Source organism: Macaca nemestrina, chromosome 2, assembly GCF_043159975.1.
Source record: "Macaca nemestrina isolate mMacNem1 chromosome 2, mMacNem.hap1, whole genome shotgun sequence".
In the NCBI taxonomy this organism is placed as follows: domain Eukaryota; kingdom Metazoa; phylum Chordata; class Mammalia; order Primates; family Cercopithecidae; genus Macaca; species Macaca nemestrina.
The window spans coordinates 63465732-63483447 of NC_092126.1; positions in this window are offsets into that span (position 1 = coordinate 63465732).

The window sequence follows — 17716 nt, forward strand, 5'->3', positions numbered from 1 at the left end:
GTATGCACAGATGCTATGTTCAGCCATTGGGATTAACTAAATATGGATCATATATAAAATTAGAATTACTCCCTTAATTATTTTAGACATTATGATCAAGGTTTTCAAAAATCCATATATTTAAAGAGAAAGAAATATAAATAGCACTATAAAAATAATCAGTTCTCCAGCTAACGTGTGTGTGTGTATATATATGTGTGTGTGTGTATATATATATATATTTTTATATATTTTTTTTTGAGATGGAGTTTCACTGTTGTTGCCCAGGCTGGAGTGCAATGGTGTGAGCTCAGCTCACTGCAAACTCTGCCTCCCTGGTTCAAGCAATTCTCTTGCCTCAGCCTCCCTAGTAGCTGGGATTACAGGCATGCACCACCATGCCCAGCTAATTTTGTATTTTTAGTAGAGATGGGGTTTCTCCATGTTGATCAAGCTGGTTTCAAACTCCCGACCTCAGGTGATCCACCTGCCTCGGCCTCCCAAAGTGTTGAGATTATAGGCATGAGCCACCGCACTCGGCCTCATATATATATATATATATATTTAAAAAGAGATAGAAAATACTAAACATTTAATAAGATGAAATAAGATCAGGATTATAACTGCAGTAAATATTTTATTGTATGATTTGATAAAAATAAATTATAACTCCATATTGAACCATATTCACCAATTCTTTAAAAGCTTTGCAAAGTTTTGTAAACAATTTTTATTCACTAAATCTTGAAAAACTTGGTAGCTCAAGAAAATATCTCAGTTACATTAAGAGTCAGTTACTAATTGCGGTAGACAATGTCTGAGGTGACTCCACAGGATCCTTGCCACATGAGGTCCATGCCTTGTGCAATTCCTTCTCTTGGGTTCTAATCAGTAGAATACAGCAAAGGTGATGGGAAGTGATTCTGGGATTACTTGATGTTATAGAAGACTCTTATCTTGCCAGGAAACTCACTATCTTGCTAGAGTCTCTCCCTGCTGGCTTGTAGAAGTAACTGGCCACATTGAGGAAGCTCATGCATGAGGCAAGGAACTACTGATGTCCTCTAAGAGCTGCTGGTGGCCTCTAGGAGCTGATCCTGGTCCCACCTAGCAGACAGATAGCGAGCAGCCAAGGCCCTCAGCTTTACGACTGCCAGGAAATAAATTCTGTCAATAACCTGAGTGAGATTGGAAGTGAATCCTTCTCCAGTCAAATTTCCAGATAAGAATGCAGCCCAACTAACACTTTGATTGCAGTCTTGTGAGACCCTAAGCAGAAGATTCAGCTAAACTGTGGCTCCTGACCCATAGAAACTGAAATAATAAATGTTTGTTATTTTAAGCTGCTAAGTTTCTAGTAATTTGTTGTGTAGCAATGGGTAAGTAATATACTAACCTATTCAGCTTTGGCATTTTTGAAGTGCTTTTATTTGCAAATAATTACAAATCCTAGAAACGAATATTAAGAATGGCTGAAAGTAATTGCTTAAGTATGTGAGAAGGGACTTTTTTTAAAAAGGCATTTAATATATCTCATTGACTCTGCTTTGTTCTTGTGGCACTCTTCCAGAGTAATGCCGTTTGTTGGGGGGGTCAGCAGACAGAAGACAGAAGAGGCAAAGTTTGTAAATGAGAATTTTCATTACTCTCACTACTCAACTACTACATAACAGAACCCCTAGGTCAAAATGTTCTGCTTGGCCAGGTGCGGTGGCTCAGGTCTATAATCTCAGTACTTTGGGAGGCTGAGATGGGTGGATCACCCGAGGTCAGGAGTTCAAGACCAGCCTGGACAACATGAAGAAATCCCGTCTCTACAAAAATACAAAAATTAGCTGGGCATGACGGCGGGTGCCTGTAATCTCAGCTATGTGGGAGGCTGAGGTGGGAGAATTGCTTGAACCTGGGAGACAGAGGTTGCAGTGAACCATGATCGTACCATTGCACTCCAGCTTGGGCGACAACAGACAGAGACTCTGTCTCAAAAAAAAAAAAAAAAAAAAAAAAAGCTCTGCTTATAATACAGCTTGATTCTGACTCGAAATGAATATACAACAGGGAAAGACAAGATGCTCTAAGGGTTTATTATGTCTTGATTAGTCATTAAAGGAGTCTACCTCTTTATTTCCTTGGAGGATTTTGTACTTAGAAATGCTCCATTCAAAGACTTGGAATGGGTGAGACAAGTGCCTTTATTTTAGAAGGTAGAATAATGGCTGATGCGAACACAGGCATACTCTGTGGCATACTGGTTTTGAGAAGGAGTTCGTCTGGAAGGCGAGGGTCTGAAAATTGATTCCCTTTACACTCTCGCTGCTGACATACCTTTTGGAAAGTTTTAGGTCTAGATGATTAATCAGAGACATCTTTAAGAATTTAGGGGTGCTGAAGCTTAGAGCCAGGCTTTTGTTCTCACGGGAAGGACAAAATTAAGGGAGAAACAACTTGACCTCTTGAACCTTATAGTCTGGTGGAGGAGTACATGAAATAAAATAAGTTAACAGTGTGTTAGGATATGATAAGTGTTTTTAGAAGAAAGTAAAGCAATGGGATGGAGGTGATGAGAAGACTGCAACTTAAAGAGTTTGTCAGGAAAGTCCTCACTGAGGTTAAATTTGAGTGAAGATTTGAAGGAGGTGAGGGGAGAAGCTATGTTAATATCTGGGGGAAGAATTTCATACAAAGTTAAGCAAAAATGAACTTTTCATCCAGTAACACTATGTACTGGAAAACAATGAATAGAAATGGAATGGATAACAACAGTGGGGAGGTAACAATGCCTCACTAGAGTATGAGAGTATGCCTCACTAGAAGGGCAGGGGCTGGAATAGCCAGGAGCCCAAGAGCAAAAGTGAGAATGCTCAAGGGAAAGTAAGAAAGGTTTCGTATTATGTTAATTGTTATACATCAACAAATTAAAGGAAAAAATTAAATAATCATCACTCTGGATGAAAAAATAAATCTTATAAAATTAAATATTAATTCCAGACTCTCTTAATAAACTAGGAGAAGACAACTACCTTAATAACATCAAATTTTTGTACCAGAAATGAACAACACACATTGTACTTAAGATTGAAATATAAGATTAAAGCTATTTCTGTTAAATTTACAAATAAGACAGGGTTAGCTATTAGCTTTGCAGTTTTTAAAATTCTCCTGAGGCTGGGCATGGTGGCTCACGCTTGTAATCCCAGTACTTTGGGAGGCTGAGGTGGGCAGATCATGAGGTCAGGAGATCAAGACCATCCTGGCCAACATGGTGAAACCCCGTCTCTATTAAAAATACAAAAAAAAAAAAAAAAATTAGCTGGGTGTGGTGGCTTATACCTGTAGTCCCAGCTACTCAGGAGGCTGAGGCAGGAGAATCACTTGAACCCAGGAGGTGGAGGTTGTAGTAAGCCGAGATTGTGCCACTGCACTCCAGCCTAGCGACAGAGTGAGACTCCATCAAAAGAAAAAAAAACTCTCGAATGTTCTAGTCAATGCTATAAGATAAGAAAAATAAATAAAAGGCATACTGTCAGAAAGGAAGATGCAAGATTATCATCATTTGCAGACGAGATAGAGTAGAACATGGTTAGGAGTCTGAAGATACTTAATTTATAAGCATATTAGACCAATGCAAAGATCAGATGTCCAAGTGTTAGAGTAATATATATTTTTTAAAAATCAGGTTATACAGTGTGTACATATAGATGGAGTAGAGGTTATAGGTAGGCTAGCAGTGATAAACACATCTACTACTCAAGGCTGGCATAATGCTTGAAGTTCAGCATAACAACAGCACTCACATACAAACCAATCTCATTTATGCAGTAGCTTTTCTTTAGCTATATAATTGATAAGAAAAAATAATGGGAAAAAACTATTCACAATAACAACCTATAAAACACCTAGGAATAAAGTTACCGAAAAATATATAGGATGCAGGCCAGACATGGTGGCTCATGCCTATATCCCAGCACTTTGGGAGGCCAAGATGGGCAGAGGCCAGGAGTTCGACACCAGCTTGGCCAACACGGTGAAACCCGTCTCTACTACAAATACAAAAATTAGCTGGGCATGGTGGCACACGCCTGTAATCCCAGCTACTCGAGAGGCTGAGGCAGGAGAATCGCTTGAACCTGGAGGCGGAGACCACAGTGAGCCGAGATCACACCACGGCTCTCTAGTCTGCATGACAGAGCAGCCTGTCTCAAAAAAAAAAAAAGGAAAAAAAAAAAAAAGAAAAAATCTAGGATGCAAATATATTGAATTTAAAAGAAGAATAGTTTGAGAAAAAGGAGATTCAATATTTCATTTTATTTTAAATGAATATGGACTAAATACTTTATTTAAAAGATAAATAAAGTTTTTTATCCCATTCAGATGGGATAAAAAAATCAAGACTTGACAGGGTGCAATGGCTCACACCTGTAATCCCAGCACTTTGGGAGGCCAAGTCGGGTGGATCACCTGAGGTAAGGAATTTGAGACCAGCATGACCAACATGGTGAAACTGCATCTCTACTGAAAATACAAAAGTAACCGGGCATGGTGGCGCATACCTGTAATCCCAGCTACTTGGGAGGCTGAGGCAGGAGAGTCGCTGGAACTTGGGAGGCGAAGGTTGCAGTGAACCGAGATCACACCATTGCATCCCAGCCTGGGCAACAAGAGAGAAATGCCATCTAAAAAAAAAAAATGAAAAAAAAATCAAGACTCAAATATACGATATCTAGAGAAGACACTGTTTAAATACAAAGAACAGACAAATGGTCATATCACTCTGAACACACCTGATCTCTTCTGATCATAGGACTAAGCAGGGTTGGGCCTGGGTAGTACTTGGATGGGAGATTCAATATTTTTAATACAACCATTCTCCCCAATAAATTCCAATCCCAATCCAAACCACAAGAAGAAGCTTGATTCGACCCTTGAAAAGTTCATTTTAAAGTTCCTTTGAGAAAATAAATTAATTAAAATCCCCATGAATATTTTGAAGATGAAGTTTAAAGATGGCTAACGTGTCCTACACCAGCAGTCCCCAAACTTTTTGGCACCAGTTTTGTGGAATACAGTTTTTCTACAGACCGGGGTGGGGCAGATGGTTTTGGGATAATTCAAATGCATTACATTTATTGTGCACTTTATATTATTACATTGTAATATATAATGAAATAATTATACAACTCACCATAATGTAGAATCAGTGGGAGCTGTGAATTTGTTTTCCTGCAACTAGATGGTTCCGTCTGAGGGTGACAGGAGACAGTGGCAGATCATCAAGCATTAGGTTCTCACAAAGAGCGTGCAACCTAGATCCCTCGCATGCGCAGTTCACAGTAGGTTTCATGCTCCTATGAGAATCAAATGCCCTCGCTGATCTGACAGGCGGTGGAACTCAGGTGGTAATATGAGTGACAGGGAGTGGCTGTAAATACAGATGAAACTTCATTCGCTTGCCCACCACTCACCACTTGCTGTACAGCCTGTTAAATAAAATTTATGGGCGGCCATTGATTTGGACTGAGCTCCTATACTAGGCTCCAGCAGACCAAACCAAAATGGAGTCATTCATGCTAAAGTTTCACATCAAAAGTGGGTCAGGATGGTGGACTAGAAGCAGCTAGTGTGTGCCACTGTCACAGAGAGGGAAAAAAGTGGCAAGTAAACATTGACCCTGCAAGCCAGTTGTCTAAGAAACCATGTTGGGATCCATCAAGGGAGCAAGGGGACACTTAGAACAGAAAAGAGCAGTTAGGTTGCAGCCCATCTGGGTTCAGTGCAGCCAGGAGAAGCCCCCACCACCAGAAAAGGGAGAGTGAGTGAGAGCCTCCTGGGGATCCACACTTCCCACAGGAACCTATTCAATCCTGGGAATGGGAGAATTCCTCCAACCCTCAACCCAGGCTTCTGCACTGATACAGAGAGCCACCCAGAGTTTTTGTGGAGGCAAACACTCAAGTCCACAGGGGCCTCCACAGGCCTTGGACCCTGGAGCAGCCCAGCCCCGGCTGCTATATCCCCAAAAGAGGCCGCGGTTGTGGTGCCCAGGAGCAGTAGGATTGCTCCACTCCCCTTCACCAGATAAGGCTCGCACCAGCTTCTAGCACAGTGGCCCCACTTCTGCCTGAACTATGCTGAGATACACTGCTCTGTGTTCCCCCAGGAAGCACCCTGACAGTGGATCAGAGGACTCCACCCATCCACACTGCTTGGCCGGGAGGGCCATGCCTGCTGGGGCTTACAGCACAGTAGGCCTGCTTCTGCCTGAACTCTGCTGGCAGGCACAGCCCCATGATCTCCCGGGAAGCACCTGGATGGTGGATTGGGTGATTCCACCTACCCTGGCTCCTCCGAGCCAGGCGAGACACACCAGTTAGGGATTGAACACAGCGAACCCACCCCTACCTGAATTCTGCTGGCAAGCACAGCTCTGCCTGCCCCTAGGAGGCATGAAGATGGCAGAATGGGTGACTCCACCCGCCTCTGCTGTTCCTAGCTGGTTGAGACTTGCCAGCTTGGGCAGCACCCAAGCAGTGGGAGAGCCCTTACTCTCAGAAAACTGAGAGGGGCAATACTCCTGAGTTAATGGGCTGATTGGGGAGCAGGGTGTGTCCCTCCACAGGGCTGGCCTGGGAAGTGTATGGCCTGTTTGCTAGCTGTGGCTCTTGCATGAGGGAGCCCTGCAGATCGGAACACCTAACAAAGGAAATGCAAACATGGAGTCAGTGATCAGAGGTGCTCCTCCAAGGCCCAGCAGCAGACCAGGTGAGGGGGTTATCTTTTCACCCCTAACCACAGAGCACTACTCTGCCAACTGGGCCAAAATATAAAAGAACCCTGTGGCTGAGAGCCTATCTACAGGCCAACACTCTTAAGCAGCACCTACTGGATTGCAGCCCAAAATGCAACACCAAAATACCCTGCCAGTATACAGCACCTGTGAAACCTAAGGCAAAAATGCAGCCACAAATAAAGATTCTGTATATTGTGGCCTTCTGAAAACACCCAGAAATGAAGTCAACTGACTATTTTCAACTTACATCACATTTAAATGAATATTAGCCCTCACACATGAGAAAGAATCAGCACAAGAGCTCTGGCAACTCGAAATGCCAGTTTGTCCCCTTAACTCCAAAAAAAAAAAAAACAAAAAACAACCCCCCCCCGCACCCCCCCTCACACGTTTCCCAGAAATGGTTCTTAACCGGGTTGAGATGACTGAAATGACAGACAGAATTCAGAATCTGAATGCAAAGAAGTTCATTGAGATCCAGGAGAAAGTTGAAATCCAATCCAAGGAATCCAGTTAAATGATCCAGGAACTGAATGATGAAATAGCCATTTTAGGAAAGAACCAAACTGAACTTCTTGAACTGAAGAATGCACTTCAAGAATTACATAATACAGTGAAAGCATTAACAGCAGAATAGATCAAGCTCAGTGCTTGAAGGGAGGTTCTTCCAATCAACTCAGTCAGAAAAAAGAAAGAAAAAAGAATTTTTAAAAGTGAACAAAACCGCTGAGAAATATATAATAGTACTATGTAAAGAGACCAAGTCTGTGACTCACTGGCATTCCTGAAAGAGTAGGAAAGAGAGTAAGCAACTTGGAAAATATGTTTGAGAATTCAGTCCATAAAAATTTCCCCAGTCTTGCTAGAGAAGAAGACATAAAAATTCAAGAAATACATAGAACCCTGTAAGATACTATACAAGATGACTACCCCCAAAATACATAGTCATCAGATTCACCAATGTCAATGCAAAATAAAAAAATCTTAAAGGCACCTAGAGAGAAAAGTCAGGTCACTTACAAAGGGAACCCCATCATGCTAGCAGCAGACCTCTCAGCAGAAACCTTACAAGGCAGAACAGATTGGGGGCCTTTTTCAGCATTCTTAAAGGAAAGAAATTCCAACTAAGAATCTCATATCCTACCAAAATAAGCTTCATAAGCAAAGGAGAAATAAAAACCTCCTCAGACAAGCAAGCACTAAAGAAATTTGTTACCACCAGACCAGACTTACAAGAAGTCCTTAAGGGAATGCTAAACATGGAAACAAATGATCAACACCTGCTACACCCAAAACTCACTCAAGCACATAGCCCATGGACAATCTAAAGCAATGACACAATCAAGAGTACAAAACAAACAGCCAACAACATGATGATGGGATCAAAATCTCATCTATCAATACTAACCCTGAATGTAAATTGTCTAAATGCTCCAGTGAAACAGCATAGAGTGGCAAGCTGGATAAAAAGACAAGACCCAAATATATGCTGTCTTCAAGAGATGCATCTTACATGTCATGGCACACACAGGCTCAAAGTAAAGAGATGGAGAAAGATCTACCATGCAAACGGAAAATGAAAAAGCACAAGTCAATATTTTTATATAAGATAAAACAAACTTTAAACCAACAACAATCAGGAAGGACAAAGAAGTGCATGATGTAATTATAAAGGATTCAATTCAACGAGAAGACTTACCTATCCTAAATAAATATGCACCCAACACTGGAGTCCACCTAGATTCATAAAACCAGTTCTTCTTGACATACAAAAAAACTTAGCCACACAATAATAGCAGGGGACTTCAACACCCCATTGATAGTGTTAGACAGAAATTGAGGCAGAAAACTAACAAATAAATTATTGACTTAAACTTGACACTTGATGAATTGGACTTAATAGACATCTATAGAATACTTCACCCAACAACCACAGAATACACATTCTTCTCATCAGCACGTGGGATATATTTTAAGATTGATCACATGCTCTCCATAAAGCAAGTCTCATTAAATTCCAAAAAGTATTAGGTGGTTGTTGCAAAAGTAATTGCAGTTTTTGCCATTACTTTTAATGGTAAAATACCATAATTACTTTTGCACCAACCTAATAGAAATCATACCAAGCACATTGTTAGACCATAGTGCAAAAAACATAGGCATAAATACCAAGAATATCTCTCAAAACTACACAAAACATGAAAATTAGCCAACTTGCTTCTGCATAACTCTTGGGTGAACAACAAAATTAAGGCAAAAATTAAAAAAATTTGAAATTAATGAAAATAGAGGCACAACTTAGAAAAACCTTTGGGAGGCAACTAAAGAAGTGTTAAGAAGAAAGTTTGTAGCACTAAACACTTTCATCAAGAGATTAGAAATATCTCAAATTAACAATCTAACATTGCACTGAGAGGAACTAGAAAAAAAAAGAAGGATCTAACCCCAAAGCCAGTAGAAGAAAAGAAATAACTAAAATCACAGAAGTACAAAATGAAATTGAGAACCAAAAGTCAATACTAAAGATCAGTGAAACTAAGACTTTGTTCTTTGAAAGAATGAACAAAAGTGATAGACCACTATCTAGATTCATAAAGAAAAAAGACAGAAGATCCAAATAAGTGTAATCAGGAATGACAAAGATGACATTACAACCGATCTCACACAAATACAAAAGATCCTCAGAGACTATTATGAATACCTCCACACATACAAATTAGAAAATAAAGAAATAATGGATAAATTCCTAAAACACACAACCATCCAAGACTGAACCAGGAGGAAAGTGAAAATCTGAACAGACCAATACCAGTTTAGAAATTGAATCAGTAATAAAAAAAACTTACTGGCTGGGGGCAGTGGCTCACATCTGTAATCCCAGCATTTGGGGAGGCCAAGCTGGGCAGATGACCTGAAGTCAGGAGTTCGAGACCAGCCTGGCCAACGTGGTGAAACATCCATCTCTACTGAAAATTCAAAGAAATTGGCCAGGCATGGTGGTGTGCACCTGAAGTCCCAGATACTGGGGAGGCTGAGGCAGGAGAATCTCTTGAACCCAGGAGGTGGAGGTTACAGTGAGCTGAGATTGCGCCATTGCACTCCAGCCTGGGTGATGAAGTGATACTCCATCTCAAAAAATAAAAATAATAAAAAATAGGGGGGCAGAGCAAGATGGCTGAATAGGAACAGCTCCAGTCTCCAACTCCCAGCACGAGCAACACAGAAGGCAGGTGATTTCTGCATTTTCAACTGAGGTACTGGGTTCATCTCACTAGGGAGTGCGGGACAGTCGGTGCTGGTCAGCTGCTGCAGCCCAACCAGTGAGAGCTGAAGCAGGGCCAGGCATCGCCTCACCTGGGAAGTGCAAGGGGGAAGGGAATCCCTTTTCCTAGCCAGGGGAACTGAGACACACAACACCTGGAAAATCGGGTAACTCCCACCCCAATACTGTGCTCTACCAAGGATCTTGGCAAACGGGCACACCAGGAGATTATATCCCACACCTGGCCGGGAGGGTCCCACACCCACGGAGCCTCCCTCATTGCTAGCACAGCAGTCTGCGATCTCGCAGCAAGGCAGCAGCCAGGCTGGGGGAGGGGCGCCTGCCATTGCTGAGGCTTAAGTAGATAAACAAAGCGGCTGGGAAGCTTGAACTGGGTGGAGCTCACAGCAGCTCAAGGAATCCTGCCTGTCTCTGTAGACTCCACCTCTGGGGACAGGGCACAGCTAAACAACAACAACAACAACAACAAAAAAGCAGCTGAAACCTCTGCAGACACAAACGACTCTGTCTGACAGCTTTGAAGAGAGCAGTGGATCTCCCAACACGGAGGTTGAGATCTGAGAACGGACACACTGCCTGCTCAAGTGGGTTCCTGACCCCTGAGTAGCCTAACTGGGAGACATCCCCCACTAGGGGCAGACTGACACCCCACACCTCACACGGTGGAGTACACCCTTGAGAGGAAGCTTCCAAAGCAAAAATCAGACAGGAACACTCGCTGTTCAGCAATATTCTATCTCCTGCAGCCTCTGCTGCTGATACCCAGGCAAACAGGGTCTGGAGTGGACCTCAAGCAATCTCCAACAGACCTACAGCTGAGGGTGCTGACTGTTAGAAGGAAAACTAACAAACAGGAAGGACACCCACACCAAAACCCCATCAGTACAACACCATCATCGAAGACCAGAGGCAGATAAAACCACAAGGATGGGGAAAAAGCAGGGCAGAAAAGCTGGAAATTCAAAAAATAAGAGTGCATCTCCCCCTGCAAAGGAATGCAGCTCATCGCCAGCAATGGATCAAAGCTGGACGGAGAATGACTTTGATGAGATGAGAGAAGAAGGCTCCAGTCCATCAAACTTCTCAGAGCTAAAGGAGGAATTACGTACCCAGTGCAAAGAAACTAAAAATCTTGAAAAAAGAGTGGAAGAATTGATAACTAGAATAATTAATGCAGAGAAGGCCATAAACGAATGGACAGAGATGAAAACCATGACACGAGAAATACGTGACAAATGCACAAGCTTCAGTAACCGACTTGATCAACTGGAAGAAAGAGTGTCAGCGATTGAGGATCAAATGAATGAAATGAAGTGAGAAGAGAAACCAAAAGAAAAAAGAAGAAAAAGAAATGAACAAAGCCTGCAAGAAGTATGGGATTATGTAAAAAGACCAAATCTACGTCTGATTGGGGTGCCTGAAAGTGAGGGGGAAAATGGAACCAAGTTGGAAAACACACTTCAGGATATCATCCAGGAGAACTTCCCCAACCTAGTAGGGCAGGCCAACATTCAAATTCAGGAAATACAGAGAACGCCACAAAGATACTCCTCGAGAAGAGCAACTCCAAGACACATAATTGTCAGATTCACCAAAGTTGAAATGAAGGAAAAAATGTTAAGGGCAGCCAGAGAGAAAGGTCGGGTTACCCACAAAGGGAAGCCCATCAGACTAACAGCAGATCTCTCGGCAGAAACTCTACAAGCCAGAAGAGAGTGGGGGCCAATATTCAACATTCTTAAAGAAAAGAATTTTCAACCCAGAATTTCATATCCAGCCAAACTAAGTTTCATAAGTGAAGGAGAAATAAAATCCTTTACAGATAAGCAAATGCTTACAGATTTTGTCACCACCAGGCCTGCCTTCCAAGAGACCCTGGAGGAAGCACTAAACATGGAAAGGAACAACTGGTACCAGCCATTGCAAAAACATGCCAAAATGTAAAGACCATCGAGGCTAGGAAGAAACTGCATCAACTAACGAGCAAAATAACCAGTTAATATCATAATGGCAGGATCAAGTTCACACATAACAATATTAACCTTAAATGTAAATGGACTAAATGCTCCAATTAAAAGACACAGACTGGCAAACTGGATAAAGAGTAAAGACCTATCAGTTTGCTGTATTCAGGAGACCCATCTCACATGCAGAGACATATATAGACTCAAAATAAAGGGATGGAGGAAGATCTACCAAGCAAATGGAGAACAAAAAAAAGCAGGGGTTGCAATACCAGTCTCTGATAAAACAGACTTTAAACCATCAAAGATCAAAAGAGACAAAGAAGGCCATTACATAATGGTAAAGGGATCAATTCAACAGGAAGAGCTAACTATCCTAAATATATATGCACCCAATACAGGAGCACCCAGATTCATAAAGCAAGTCCTTAGAGACTTACAAAGAGACTTAGACTCCCATACAATAATAATGGGAGACTTCAACTCCCCACTGTCAACATTAGACAGATCAACGAGACAGAAAGTTAACAAGGATATCCAGGAATTGAACTTATCTCTGCAGCAAGCGGACCTAATAGACATCTACAGAACTCTCCACCACAAATCAACAGAATATACATTCTACTCAGCACCACATCACACTTATTCCAAAATTGACCACATAATTGGAAGTAAAGCACTCCTCAGCAAATGTACAAGAACAGAAATTATAACAAACTGTCTCTCAGACCACAGTGCAATCAAACTAGAACTCAGGACTAAGAAACTCAATCAAAACCGCTCAACTACATGGAAACTGAACAACCTGCTCCTGAATGACTACTGGGTACATAACGAAATGAAGGCAGAAATAAAGATGTTCTTTGGAACCAATGAGAACAAAGATACAACATACTAGAATCTCTGGGACACATTTAAAGCAGTGTGTAGAGGGAAATTTATAGCACTAAATGCCCACAAGAGAAAGCTGGAAAGATCTAAAATTGACACTCTAACATCACAATTAAAAGAACTAGAGAAGCAAGAGCAAACACATTCAAAAGCTAGCAGAAGGCAAGAAATAACTAAGATCAGAGCAGAACTGAAGGAGATAGAGACACAAAAAACCCTCCAAAAAATCAATGAATCCAGGAGTTTGTTTTTTGAAAAGATCAACAAAATTGATAGACCACTAGCAACTCTAATAAAGAAGGAAAGAGAGAAGAATCAAATAGACACAATAAAAAATGATAAAGGGGATATCACCACCGACCCCACAGAAATACAAACTACCATCGGAGAATACTATAAACACCTCTACACAAATAAACTAGAAAATCTAGAAGAAATGGATAATTTCCTGGATACTTACAATCTCCCAAGACTAAACCAGGAAGAAGCTGAATTCCTGAATAGACCAATAGCAGGTTCTGAAATTGAGGCAATAATTAATAGCCTACCAATGAAAAAAAGTCCAGGACCAGATGGATTCACAGCTGAATTCTACCAGAGGTACAAGGAGGAGCTGGTACCATTCCTTCTGAAACTATTCCAATCAATAGAAAAAGAGGGAATCCTCCCTAACTCATTTTATGAGGCCAACATCATCCTGATACCAAAGCCTGGCAGAGACACAACAAAACAAGAGAATTTTACACCAATATCCCTGATGAACATCGATGCAAAAATCCTCAATAAAATACTGGCAAACCGGATCCAGCAGCACATCAAAAAGCTTATCCACCATGATCATGTGGGCTTCATCCTTGGGATGCAAGGCTGGTTCAACATATGCAAATCAATAAATGTAATCAGCATATAAACAGAACCAAAGACAAAAACCACATGATTATCTCAATAGATGCAGCAAAGGCCTTTGACAAAATTCAACAGCCCTTTATGCTAAAAACGCTCAATAAATTTGGTATTGATGGAACGTATCTCAAAATAATAAGAGCTATTTATGACAAACCCACAGCCAATATCTTACTGAATGGGCAAAAACTGGAAAAATTCCCTTTGAAAACTGGCACAAGACAGGGATGCCCTCTCTCACCACTCCTATTCAACATAGTGTTGGAAGTTCTGGCTAGGGAAATCAGGCAAGAGAAAGAAATAAAGGGTATTCAGTTAGGAAAAGAAGAAGTCAAATTGTCCCTCTTTGCAGATGACATGATTGTATATTTAGAAAACCCCATTGTCTCAGCCCAAAATCTCCTTAAGCTGATAAGCAACTTCAGCAAAGTCTCAGGATACAAAATTAATGTGCAAAAATCGCAAGCATTCTTATACACCAGTAACAAACAAACAGAGAGCCAAATCATGAATGAACTTCCATTCACAATAGCTTCAAAGAGAATGAAATACCTAGGAATCCAACTTACAAGTGATGTAAAGGACCTCTTCAAGGAGAATGACAAACCACTGCTCAGTGAAATAAAAGAGGACACAAACAAATGGAAGAACATACCATGCTCATGGATAGGAAGAATCAATATCGTGAAAATGGCCATACTGCCCAAGGTAATTTATAGATTCAATGCCATCCCCATCAAGCTACCAATGAGTTTCTTCACAGAATTGGAAAAAACTGCTTTAAAGTTCATATGGAACCAAAAAAGAGCTCACATTGCCAAGACAATCCTAAGTCAAAAGAACAAAGCTGGAGGCATCATGCTACCTGACTTCAAACTATACTACAAGGCTACAGTAACCAAAACAGCATGGTACTGGTACCAAAACAGAGATATAGACCAATGGAACAGAACAGAGTCCTCAGAAATAATACCACACATCTACAGCCATCTGATCTTTGACAAACCTCAGAAAAACAAGAAATGGGGAAAGGATTCCCTATTTAATAAATGGTGCTGGGAAAATTGGCTAGCCATAAGTAGAAAGCTGAAACTGGATCCTTTCCTTACTCCTTATACGAAACTTAATTCAAGATGGATTAGAGACTTAAATGTTAGACCTAATACCATAAAAACCCTAGAAGGAAACCTAGGTAATACCATTCAGGACATAGGCATGGGCAAGGACTTCATGTCTAAAACACCAAAAGCAATGGCAACAAAAGCCAAAATTGACAAATGGGATCTAATTAAACTGAAGAGCTTCTGCACAGCAAAAGAAACTACCATCAGAGTGAACAGGCAACCTACAGAATGGGAGAACATTTTTGCAATCTACTCATCTGACAAAGGGCTAATATCCAGAACCTACAAAGAACTCAAACAAATTTACAAGAAAAAAACAAACAACTCCATCAAAAAGTGGGCAAAGGATATGAACAGACATTTCTCAAAAGAAGACATTCATACAGCCAACAGACACATGAAAAAATGCTCATCATCACTGGCCATCAGAGAAATGCAAATCAAAACCACAATGAGATACCATCTCACACCAGTTAGAATGGCAATCATTAAAAAGTCAGGAAACAACAGATGCTGGATAGGATGTGGAGAAATAGGAACACTTTTACACTGTTGGTGGGATTATAAACTAGTTCAACCATTATGGAAAACAGTATGGCAATTCCTCAAGGATCTAGAACTAGAAGTACCTTATGACCCAGCCATCCCATTACTGGGTATATACCCAAAGGATTATAAATCATGCTGCTATAAAGACACATGCACACGTATGTTTATTGCAGCACTATTCACAATAGCAAAGACTTGGAATCAACCCAAATGTCCATCAGTGACAGACTGGATTAAGAAAATGTGGCACACATACACCATGGAATACTATGCAGCCATCAAAAAGGAATGAGTTTGTGTCCTTTGTAGGGACATGGATGCAGCTGGAAACCATCATTCTTAGCAAACTATCACAAGAACAGAAAACCAAACACTGCATGTTCTCACTCATAGGTGGGAACTGAACAATGAGATCACTTGGACTCAGGAAGGGGAACATCACACACCGGGAGGGGGAGGGGGGAGGGATTGCATTGGGAGTTATACCTGATGTAAATGACGAGGTGATGGTTGCTGACGAGTTGATGGGTGTAGCACGCCAACATGGCACAAGTATACATATGTAACAAACCTGCACGTTATGCACATGTACCCTAGAACTTAAAGTAGAATAATTAAAAAAATACAATACAATACAATACAATACAATAAAATCACCACTAAAAATAATAATAATAATAATAAATAATAAATAAAATAAAAATAAAAAATTTACCAGCCAAAAAGAGCCCTAGACCTGATGGATTCGTAACAAAATTCTACCAGCTATACAAAGAACTGAAACCAATCATACTAAAACTATTCCAAAAAATTGAGGAAAGGGGCTTCTCCCTAACTCACTGTATGAAGTCAGCATCATCTTGACACCAAAATCTGGCAGAGACACAACAAAATAGAAAACTTCAGGTCAATTTCCCTGGCAGACATAGACACAAAAATCCTCAACAAAATACTAGCAAACCAAATCCAGCTGTACATCAAAAAGTTAATTCACCATGATCAAATAGGCTTTATTCCTGAAATGCAAGGTTTGTTCAACATACTCAAGTCAATAAATGTGATTCATCACATAGAATAAAAACCGAAGGCCACATGAGCATCTTCACAGGTGCAGAAAAGATTTTGATAAAATCTAACATTCCTTCACGATAAAAACCATCAACAGACTAGGCATCAAAGGAACATACCTCAAAGTAGTAAGAGCCATTTATGACAACCCCATAGCCAACATCATACCGAACAGGCAAAAGCTGGAACCATTCCCTTTGATAACTGCAACAAGAAAAGGATGCCCATTCCTACGACTCCTATTCAATGTAGTACTGGGCGTTCTAGCCAGAGCAATCAGGCAAGAGAAAGGGATAAAAGGTATCCAAACAGAAAAAGAAGAAGTCAAACTATCTCTTCTTGCTGATGATATTATTCTATACATAGAAAGCCCTAAACACCCCGCCAAAAGGCCCCTGGAACTGATAAACAATTTCAGTAAAGTTTCAGGATACAAAATAAATGTGCAAAAATTAGTAACATTTCTATACACCAGTAATGTCCTAGCTGAGAACCAAATCAAGAACACAACCCTTTTACAATAATCACCAAAAAATGAAATATATAGAAATTTATCTAACCAAGGAGGTGAAAGATCTTTACAAGGAGAACTACCAAACACTGCTGAAAAAAATCAGAGATGACACAAATAAATGGAAAACTATCCCATACTTATGAATTGGAAGAATCAATATTGTTAAAGTAGCCATACTGCCCAAAGCAATTTACAGATTCAGTGCTACCCCTATCAAAATACCAATGTCATCTTTCATACAGTTACAAAAATCTATTCTAAAATTCATTTGGAACTAAAAAAGAGCCTAAATAACCAAAGCAATCCTAAGCAAAAAGAAAAAAGCCAGAGGTATCACATTACCAGACTTCAAACTATGCCATAAGGCTACAGTAACCAAAACAGCATGGTACTGGTACAAAAATAAACATATAGACCAATGGAACAGAATAGAGGACCCTGAAATAAATCCACACACCTACAACCAACAGATCTCTGTAAAAGTTGACAAAAGTAAACAATGGGAAAAGTACTCCCTATTAAATAAATGGTGCTGGGAAAACTGGCAAGCCATATGCAGAAGAATGAAACTGGACTCTTACCTCTCAACATATACAAAAATTAACACAAGATGATTTAAAGGTTTAAATATAAGACCTCAAACTGTAAAAATCC